Genomic DNA, 12231 nt, shown 5'->3' with positions numbered 1-12231 from the left:
ATTTATTTGATGTTGTGTAAAAGATGGGTGTATAAACCTAATACTGGTATTCTTATTCTTTTCCCTTAGTTATAATATTAAGGTCGAGATCTAGGAAATGAAAGGTGCCTACAGATACAGCGTAGATTTTAAAGAGGAACAGAACCTTGAGCTGAAAAAAAATCCAGTCATCGAAATTTTTGTTTATATTTCTTATATTGCTAATTTAGTATGTCCTTAATATTTTCACTGGATTTCTTGACTTATTTAAAATATAACGCCTCACAAATATCATCCTCTATAGTGTTTGTACGAAGTTTCAATTCTTTATGTTTACGGATCCATTACCGAGTAAAGAATGCGAATTTTTACGCACCGATAATAGATATATCAGATATTAACACGATCTATTCAAATATTTCATAATATTCATAGTGTTTCAATTATCTGAAAGCAATTTCTAAAATCATGTTCGCAAGTTACATAAAAAAGGAGAACCACCATTTGATTCTGAAGACAGATATTGGGAATAATCTTACCTAGAAGACGTTAACTGAAATAAATTCTTCTCTACTGGGAATTTTTCTCTTGTCTATTTTTTTAATGAAAAGAAAGTTAAAAAATTTTCTCTAGATTCACAAGGGGGTTGTACATGTACGAGGGGTGATCAAAAAGCGAACTATCTCTATATATCTACAAAACCACGATTTAGATCAGAATGAAAGAGCTAGGTTCACTTTATGTATAAAATGGCCCTGCCCAAGCATTAATTAACTATTACCCTCTTTCACATTTCATATATCAGAATAAAGTAGAGACTTTGTTCTTTCATTTCCTATGATACAATATGATATTGGAAAACAGGCTTTGAGAAATGTTCTTGAAAATTGCAAAAAACATGCATATTTGACTACCTTCAGCAAAGAATTAAAATATGAGCACAGCCCACGATCCAAAAAATAAAACATGTTTTTGGATCTTCAGGAAAAGATCTTTCATTATGTATTTGCATATTTTGGATCAGAGGTTGTGTTCTATATAAGATATTTAAAATATACTTCAACTTAAGGCCATTTTCAAAGGAATTTACAGGATATGAAGAAAACGACGCATTTTACGACGTCACAATGCATTGAATAGAGGGAAAATTACGTCATGATTAATAGATACATGGTCACTAGCACTCCACGTTATAAATACTGCACGAATTTTCAGGTATTCTCAGGGCCAAATAAGGCCTTAAGTAGCTCTTGCTCTTTGACACACCAATAATCATACACATGTTCTATAAATAGCATATGAAAAGTAATGATTTTCAGCATCATTGTGACGTCACAATATGAAATTGACGTCAATATGTAGGTGACTCGTGACAAAAAATGGTTTTCACAGTCTTACTCGCGAAACGAACGGCTGTAAAGTTTAACGTATAACTTGGAAATTCCTTTAAAATATCTTAAAATATAGATAATAGACTTTCCAGACGTTCAGTCATAAATTGGATTGATTGTTTTAGAGAATGGAGGGAGATGGTTAAAAATGACGTTTATTTTGTAGCCCAGAGAAAGCAAGCTGGGGTAGAGGTGTGTCCATTTGTTAGGCAATTTGTTATGAAAGATTGCAAAGTTACAGCCAGAAAAATAGTTGAAAATCTTAACAATAATTTTATTATTAAATCCTTAAAATATCGTTTAATTTAGACTTTAAACATATCAAATATGACAAAAAAAGCACCTTCAACTATATTCATATTGGATAAACGACGTTCCTAAGACTGAGGACTCGGGAATCGATGGTCTCCATGTTCTTTCTGGGAAAGGATATCCTTAAACCATCCAGTTTCCGAGATTCGGTCATTTCTGACAAATGGACTGTTCTTGTTATAAAAATCAACTTGCATGGTAAGAAATATAAGACTCCGAAAAATATTTTAGAGTCTATGAACAGAGTGCTTCAGAACATGTCACTTGACGCCTGGATCACGTGATTCGTGCATGGGCAGGATAGTGGCAGATATGCATTAAAAGAGGGCTACTCTAAATAAAAATAATTTTATTTGTTTTATGATTGATTGTACATTCTTTAACTTCCCTCTCGAGAATTTTTCACTCATATGGAGACGCCAACGTATGCCGGTGAAGGGCTTCAAATTTAGACCTATACTCGGCATCAGAGCCATCGAGCAGTGAGGGTTCTTTATCGTGCCAACGCTTAACGTGACACGAGACCTACGTTTTTAAGGTCATATTCGAAAATCCTGTGACTTTAACTTCTAGTGCCGAGCGCTTAGCGAAGGAACAGTCACTACCTATGTTTACGTCATATATAGGTATGACGGGGCGCCGCGAACGAGAATCAAACCCGGGCCTCCCGATCATGTAGCGAACGCTATCGTGACCACTTTGTTTTATGGAAGTTATGGCAGCCCGGAGGACCAGGCTGCTCTATACATATAAAGTGTTGGTGTATGGGGATTGGTAACGGGATGTTTCGCGCCAATGCATGGTTCGCACCAATCGCATCATCTCTGGTCTTTCCGCCAGAGGTCGGAAAAACAACCTCGAATGTATTAACATCAACGGATGTTAAAATTTTATACATTTCCTGTTTATTCAAATATAGAATAGACAGAGTTTGAAGTTCCTTTTATAGTATATTTCAGGTAATATCATTACATTGAATAAAGTTAAACTCCATATTCCACAGATAAAAGGTCTACATGCATTTATTTCAAAGATCGTGAAAAGGGAGGGTTGTCATGGCGTCTACCATATACATTCGAGGTCGTTTTTCCGCTTGTCGGAAAGGCCCGAGAAGTTGCGATTGGGTTCGCACCGCGATGTTTCGCGCTAAGATGGTTCGCCCCACGATGTTTCGCTCCCAGAACATAAATGTATGCTATTTATTTCGTTCGTTTTGCAAAAAAAATTATATATATATTATGATATCTGTAAATATTGATGTAAGTATCGAAATTTTGTAGAATATTAATTAACATTAAATTTGACAATCAAACTTCCTGCATGGTGGATTATTCTATACACATGTTCTCAATAAAAACACAGATGATATGTTTTCAAAATCACGCAGATAATTGCTGTACAACTTTATAATTGCTATAATGAAATAGTTCTCACCTTTTGATCTCCAACTAATTACAATTAAATTGTTGAACACAAACGCTGACAAACGGGCACCATTTACGATCCGTTACCTGTGGCACCACGTATTAAATTATTAAAAGTCATGATTTTGAGCATACAACACATATTTTTATCTAAGATGTAATAAATAATCTTAAATTATTACAAAATAAATGAAATATTAAAAAAAAAGAGGGGAGATGTTTCGCACCGAAATCGGCGCGAATCATCCTAGCGCGAACCATCTCAGTGCGAAACACATCCCGGATTCTGGGGATTGAGGTGGGAGAAGTTCTTCAGAATTAAAGGTTTTCTAAACATTAAGAAGATTGTTAATCAGAATGTTTTTTCCCTTTATAAATTACGAGATACACAATATAATTACTTCCATAAAATGATCTGTAAAAATATGTATGTTTTTCATCTTTAATATATAAAGCTACTTATCATATACTATCGAAAAAACGACAGGTCCCCTTTTTTAGAAAATCGAATTTTACAAATCGCATTAAAACGTACATGTACTTTACACAGTTCGTGTTTACATGTATATTCTTAAAGTAAAATACTAGTACATTTTTTTTTTTGAAAATACGTTATGCATGTGTCTGATTTCAATTTATATTTTATGCAGCCAACATTTACTTGAGGAATTGATAAGTTTAAAAGGGTATCGTTTTTGTTCGATTTTCATCCGAATACAAGTTTTCAAAACTATTCTCAACTATCCTCTCCATCATTTAGACGCATGCCTTTTTCACTCATATCGAAACGGTTTGATGATGAAGACCCATTGTTTACTTTATTTATTTATTGATGGTTACATCAATGTTTTCTTGTCCAATTTGATCGCGAACTTTTTGATCACTCCTCGTACATGCGAGTCTGCAGACCAATGACAAGGTATACGCTAACTTTCATGTTCCGTTTTATTAAAGATGGAGTTGTTTGTGATTTCAAAGATTATTTCCTTAATTTATCCTGGGAAGTGGTTCTATAAAGTTGAAAATTTTGTGTTTTCGAATTATCTTGAAATTCCTTCAAGTGGCGTCGGTAGTCTAGTGGTTAAGGTGCCAGACTCCAAACCGAAAGATTGTGAGATCGAATCCTGGCCGCGGCAAGTCGACGCTGTGTCCTAGGGAAAGGCACTTTACACAAATTTCCTCACTCCACCCAAGTGTAAAAGGGGTACCTGGCTATAGACAGTGAAAGATATTGTCAGAATGTTAGTGTTCTAGCACCTTAACGGCAGCTTGCACTGAGAAAGATTCTGGATTGTTATGGTCTGCTGGGGTAATAATGTACAGTCAAACTTGTTTTAAGAGGCCACCTTTGGGAAGTCCGGAAACTGGCCACTTAAGACAGGTGGCCTCTTATTCCAGTTTGTCCTCAAACAGGACATTCGGTCAATAAATAAACAACATTAAGCACTACAGTTAAATTGATTAATCATAATTAAACAGGTCAATTTCACAAAGGCTTTTTATGTGTATATATAATAATTCAAGCTTATTTATAAAGAATATTAAAGAATTCCAAATGTTTAGGTTTTGTGCATGTTTCTATTCCTACATAATAATTAAAAATCTTGCATTCATCAGTGTGCTTTTGTTACATTAAAATATAAAATTCTTTTAATTTTCATTTGAAGAAATACATACAGTGCCTGACTATTATCCTTTTTTTATAAAGAAAAAAAAATACACAAAAATACAGTTTAATGGTAAATAAAATAAAGCATAGAAATTAAAAATATGTTCACTCATGAGTTAAAAAAAATGGTCAGCAGTATAACACCCCCCCCCCCAAATTAATTAATCGGTAATTAATTTACTTGCTGATGTTTTTAAAGTCTGATTAATCTTATTGTTTATAAAGCTTTATAAAAGAATTTCTATGTAACATACACAGACACACAAATGAAATTAAGCAGTTGACCAGAGAGATGTATTTAGGCAGTTGAAAATCATTCCATAACACAGGTGTCAAGTGCAGCAGAGCGTAACTAATCCCTATTGATCGTCTCTTGATAGTGAAATTCACGAGATAATCATGGCATATGAAGCACTTTGTTTTCACAAAAGTAGCAATTAGGGCTTCTACATGGATTCAAAATCTAAAAGGTGTGAATTTCTTTAGCTAGAGAAAAGTATCAATTGTAATTTAATTCTTTTAATTTCTCAATCGGCGATCTTGAAAAATAAATACAAATTGATCTAACAGGACAAATATTTTATTTTCATAAACACAAACAGAGTTCAGCGTAACTAAAAGCAATTTGTTTAATTGCATTAATAGGTTAAATTGACTAGCGAGGATATGATTATTCAAGCCAATGCGTTTAAAAGATGTGATAGGATCGCAACAAGTGACGAAATGGCCGCCTATTACAGTGTCAATAAGGCTGTTGGGGGAGGATTTGAGTGGCCGCCGGCCGCGTTACACAGGTGGCCGTTTATTCCAGTTAAAATATATAGGAAAAATCTTCGGGGGGAACTGAAAGTGGCCGCTGACCGCAAGTGGCCGTTGATTTCGGGTGGCCGCTAAGACAAGTTTGACTGTATTGTAAAGCGCTTTGAGTAGCATTTATGCTAAAAAAGCGCTATATAAAAAAACAATCATTATTATTAGATTTTTAGTGTCCGCTCTTAATTAACACCACTTCTCATATGTGTTGTTTAGTACCCTAAATTATTTTCCTTTACTGTTGTGAATAATTTAATTTATTGGTGACAACCATATTTAAATATTTCAAACAAAGCAGTCTCACCAAGGGTTACTAGTAATTTCATTGGCGTGCATCAGCTGGTCCATAACTACATGCAATTCTCTAGATGGATGAAAAAGTTGAAGATTACGAACAACGATTGATGCAAAACTGAGAAATCATAAAATATAGTGTGCATAAGAAAATACCGACAGAGAAAAAAAATCTCGAATCTTTACTTAGGCTCTTTATGTATACTAGTATTTGATAGACGAGAATAGCGCATAACATAATTATATAATCCTTCGAAAATTATATATGAAACAATTTTTATTACCGGGCATGACCCCCCACCCCCCTTTCTTTTTTTTTTTTTTTTTGCAAAGCATTGTGAAGAACTGAAAAAGTCTGGGTTACAGTTCCTAGCTGTCTGTGTCAGCTGATGCATGCTAACAAAACTTGTACCCTATATATGAGGGATTTATATTAAATATTTACAAATGGGTTGCACTCAGAAATGATTAATTCTTTTTTGAGAAAATTGGACCATTTTGGTAAAATGCTTTCCATTGTGGGAACATCTCTACTGTACCATTATCTCTTTTAGCTTACATTTCATAATAAAATATTAAACTTAGAGCGAGCAACAATCTCTTAATTAAATATATGAAACTCTTAAGAAACTATTTGAAAAATTACAAAACATTTCAAAATCCATTTACATCAAAACTTAATATGAATTTTTAACTCTTTAGAACACCATTCATTTCAATAAGCTACACGTAAAGAACAGGTTTTGACATATTATGGACAACTACTTCTCCAATAAAAATGGTCCGTACCTTGTACCTTGTACAAGTTGGTTATATATGCAAAATTAATTTTAAAAAAATGTTAATGGTTATAGTTCTATACAAGTATTTTGAGGTTGATATAAAAAAAAATTGCATAAATTCCTCATTGACAACATTTATGTACACCAATCGGATGAATTTTTTTTACAAAATAATTTTGCAAAAGGCCAATGCAAAGGATCGTCGTAAAAACTGGAAAAATCGTACTTTTCGATGATTGATACTATCGAATGTGTCGTTAATATTTAGTAAGTAAAAGAAAGAGGCTTGGTATATATAACATTTACTGGAACCGCTGTGTATCGTGTTTCCAGGGATTTTTATGTATATAGTTTAGGAATACAATGTAGTTACGGCAATTCATATTCAATTTATTCGGATTAAAAAGATTATAAATTTGACAAATAATGTTAAAGAAGTTTCTCCGTAAAATGTGAACTATTAATATTAAAAAGGATTACCACTTGCAGAAATTAATAGCCATTCTCTGTAACCACTTAAACTTCGTTGCCACGCATGGTCACCGATTTTGATGAAACTTCACCCATGCTTAGTACTTGACACCAGAAACAAATTTCAAACAAAATTTCGTTGCTATGTGCCTCGGTTGCTATGGCAACAGCCGGAAAAAATTGAAAAATCGAGATTTTCAGTCACTTCAAATCTTGACTGTGGCTTAATAAAAACTAGAAAAAGCAAACAAACCATTCTCACAAAAACATGACACCTTGATGTCACTTATACTGTAAAGAAACTGTTTAGAATATATCTCTAAGTAAATGGTAACCAAGGGTACATTTGGAATACACTTAAAATGCTGAAATATGCTGAAAAACACTCCATATTCACTAATGGTAGGTGTTACATGCTCAAACTCAATCAACGACTTAAGAAAAACAATGAAAATGTTTGACCTTAAGTATATAAGTATAAGCAATATTATTCTATAAATAACATTAATGGTTGCCATGGTAACACAGTGTAACCATGCAAAACCAGTAACTAAGATTGAGTTAATGCTACTGTCTTGGGGAAAAACTTGAAAATTCAAGACTGGCAAATATGCATCCTTAGGACCTTGCAACACCAAAACCATAAGAAAAATTGGGTATAATTGCTACTTTGCAGTGTTACCATGGAAACAAAGTACCAGTGCTTAAAAGTGAATTATTTTTCGCTGCATTAAGAATTAAATTGCCATTTAATCAAGAAACAAATTAAAGGACTCAGCTTGAATAGTACTTATCTGTTAGAACTGAAGTTCAATATCATATATTGAAAAAATTTGATGAATTAAACAACACTGTTGCTATGGTTACTAAGAAGGGAAAATGTTCGATTTTGTGAACTTTATATCAATATTAAACCCTGTGTGCCTACTTCTTGCATCCACTTAGAGATTGGATGATAGTCAAAATTAAAAGTCAAGTTAGCTGTTAATAAATATCAAATTATAAAAGTTTTGGGAATCTACATTTAAGGGTACGTATCCAAGGAAAGAAAATATTTTTCAGGTTTTTAAGCATATATTTTCTGCTTATTTCCATAGCAACGCTCTATTTAAAGAATCTAATCTGAATTTTTACAAATGGGAAATCTTGGAGCACACCAACATCTTATAAAATTGATCATTAGTTATGAGGAAATGTGCTTTTTTTAAAAGATATGATGAGATTTAAACATACAGAGTGTTACTTTGAAGGCTCTCTGTGGTATAAAAACCTTGGCAACCATTGCCAACCAAAATGAAATATCATATTTTGTTCTTGGTATATGTTTCAAGGCTTTTTTTTTCTATTATTTGGTCACATTTCATCCCATAATTGCTTTTTATTTTTGCGTGTATGACTTTATAAAATTCAATGAATATTTTTTTTTACTTTTGAATGCTTTGTTACCATAGTAACGTATGTAATAGTTGATTTACCAAGCATGTTTATCATGCATTTTAGACATCTGACCTTCAACTTTTGGAAACAGTCATTGCCAATTGTTTGCTTTGCCGCAAATGTTAACTATGGGGCTCTAAACATGTTAAAAAATGCCATTTTTCGAACTTTAAGACATGTTGCCATGGTAACTATAAAACATAGCAACCAATTTTTGCCTGATTTCAGTTTAGGGTATCAATGACTTTTATCATAGAGAGTTTGGAGAAATTCTGAGACTATGCGTGCCACAGCTGCTATATAAAATTTCAAATCATTACAGAGAATGGCTCTTAAATACATTTAAGTTTCTCTAAAATACAGTTAAAAAAGGAAACTACAGTGTATTACTTACAAACGAGGGCAATGTAGTTACCTGCTTTGTCCTCTGGATCTAGTACATGTTGATTGCATAGCCGCTTGGGTCGAGGATACTGTATATATTTTCAATATAATGTGTTGTCGAGGATATTCAAACTATATTCGTAACATTTTTTCAGAGGGCAGTGATAATTTTTAGATTTTTGTAAACCTTTCTGCTTCATATACACTAGATTGTCACGGCGGAAATTTGATTTTATGCACGCTTTAAAAATGACATATCCCACTCTATACTAAAAAGAAACAATTTATTATTAAGAAATACAAGGTGTATGCATGTACTTCAACTATTTGGTGGCATGCAAGGCTGTAGCTGCAGACATGTAGCTCTCTGCTTGAGAAAATTCGGACGGATAAAGAGCTTTATCCGTCCGAATTTTCTCAAGCAGAGAGCTACAGTTCTGCAGCTAGCAAGGCTAAACTTTTTTTTTACTCTATCGATTCCTTTGTCCTCATATTAAAGTTTAAGGAACATACGGATTACATGAGCAGTATTCTCTTAAATACCAGTACATTTCGAAAAACACGCTGGTTTGAATAAGGTACTCCGATCCTCAGGTTCTGAAAATCAGGCATTGACTAATTGAAAGTGCTCACAAAAATGTTTCTGATTTCTCAAAGTAACGTGTTTTTATCAACGATATTTCTTCAAACTTTATCTTTAAAGTTTATCTTTTTAAATAAAGAAAATTAGTAAATCTCAAATATTTTTTTAGGAAATGCGAATAAAAACACCTAATATGCTCTTTCCATTTCAAATTTGATCAACCAACATATTTTAGATATAAAAGTCATAGGTAACCAGGCTTTTGAAGAAATTGCACAATATTTATACATATAAGTATTTTAGTTTCTTCTATTTACTTCGATTATTTTACAATGTATAGTGTATAAAGATCTTCCTATCTTTGCAAAACACCATGAATCATTTCTTATTTCTTATCACGTAAATAAACATTGGTATCTATGGCTATATTTAAAAAAAACCCTCAAATACTAGTATGTAATTTAAAATACGTTCATGGGGTAAAAAATTCGACTTTTTACAAGACCTCAAAGAACCTTGGAGCACATTGAGAGGTATAAAATGAAAATTTTTGCATGAAAAGATTTAATTTTCAGGCTTCATATAGAGACTTTTTGAATCAAATTATAAATTAAAGAGTTATCCTCCCTGGCTGAGGATCGGATATCCTTAAAAGCCTGTGATTATGTACATTTGTTCAGATTATTGTCTTGATCGAAGTTTTGGTTTTATACTAATCTGAACACTGCTCCTATGACATATACAGGGATAACAATGTTGATCTACTTCAGTCCTTTTATACACTCAAAAGAGGAACGTTACTCTTTTTTAACAAACCAATCTATCGTTTGTTATGCGTCGACTAATTTTCATTAACATATTTTTTTATATATGATTTCTAATACTTCTCGAAAAAAAAAGAGAAAAGAGTCTAGAACAGTGAAGTTGGTATATTCCAATTCTTGCTTTGTTGTAACAACATCAAGGCATGTTGATAGACAAGTATTGTTCTAAAGATCTAAAAATACTAATACATGTACATGTACTTTTCTCACAGAATTGTCGATATTAAAATATATTTAATCAAAGCCAAGATAGTGACTTTATATCAGGTCTACGTGTATTTTTTAAAATTGATATTTCATTTTCATTATTTAACATATAAACCAGAAGTCTCTGTCGAGACTGAAGCTTTACTGGTTTGTACTTATAGCAAAGGAAGAGAAAAGTACTTTAAGCAGTTGGGAATTGAAACTTTACAACAACAATAAATAGAAAAATGATCCTTGATTAGGTCTCTTAATGTTCTTAGTGTAGTCTACTTGCATGCCACATTATATTAAAATCAGACTAAAACGGTATTTGGAGTAGCATTTTGAGAGTATTTAACAGGAATGTCTATTTTTAGTAGCCAAGGCAATAATTTTCATCCAAGTCAAAAACCGATATGCAGAATTGTGTATCTTAGTGTAGTCTACTTGTGTGCCAAGTTATATTGAAATCAGACCAAATCTGTAGGACGAGTTGCATTTTGAAAGAGTTTCACAGAAATTTCTATTTTTAGTAACCACGGCAACACCGTTCATCGAAATACAGAAACGATACACAGAATTATGTACCGTAGTGTAGCCTACTTGTGTGCCACGTTATATGGAAATCAGACCAAAACAGTAGGACGAGTTGCATTTTGAAAGAGTTTCACAGAAATTTCTATTTTTAGTAACCACGGCAACCGTTCATCGAAATATAAAAACGATATATAGAATTATGTACCGTAGTGTAGCCTACTTGTGTGCCAAGTTATATGGAAATCAGACCAAAACTTTAAGAGAAGTAGCATTTCGAAAGAATATCACAGAAATTTCTATTTCTTGTAACAATGCTAACACCGTTCATCGAAATCAAAAACTGATATACAGAATTATGTATCTTAGTGTAGTCTACTGGTGTGCCAAGTTGTATTGAAAACAGACCAAAACTGTAGGAGGAGTAGCATTTTGAAAGAATTTTAGAGAAATTTCTATTTTTAGTAACCACGGCAACGCCGTTCATCGAAATCAAAAACCGATATATAGAATTATGTACCTTAGTGCAGTCTACTTGTGTGCCAAGTTATATTGAAATCAGACCAAAACTGTAGGAGGAGTAGCATTTTGAAAGTTTTTCAAAGAAATTTATATTTTTAGTAACCATGGCAACACCGTTCATCAAAATCAAAAACCGATATATAGAATTATGTATCTTAGTGTAGTCTACTTGTGTGCCAAGTTTTATTGAAAACAGACCGAAACTGTAGGAGTAGCATTTTGAAGAAAAAATTAACAGAAATTTCTATTTTTCAGTAACCACGGCAACACCGTTCATCGAAATAAAAAACCAATACAAAGAATTATGTATCTAAGTGTAGTCTTCTTGTGTGCCAAGTTATATTGAAATCAGATTAAAACTGTAGGAGGAGTAGTATTTTGAAAAATTGTTTACAGACAGACGGACAGCTAGACAGACGGACGGACGCCGGACGCATAACTATCGCATAAGCTCTTCTGGTGTCTGACCAGTAGAGCTAAAAAACAAGATGTATTTGTGAAACACTAATTCCCCCCCCCCCCCATGGCAGCTTATTGGGAGGGTTGAATGCTCTCAAATAAATTTCAAAATCCAATGGTCAAGGTAAAAAAAGTTGGTACCCAAAGGAAAGTCTTGTTACAAGGAA

Source organism: Saccostrea cucullata, unplaced genomic scaffold (assembly GCF_032062105.1).
Source record: "Saccostrea cucullata isolate Sc308-1 unplaced genomic scaffold, CSIRO_AGI_Scuc_v1 ctg924, whole genome shotgun sequence".
Lineage (NCBI taxonomy): Eukaryota > Metazoa > Mollusca > Bivalvia > Ostreida > Ostreidae > Saccostrea > Saccostrea cuccullata.
Note: the sequence above shows the minus strand (reverse complement) of the source record.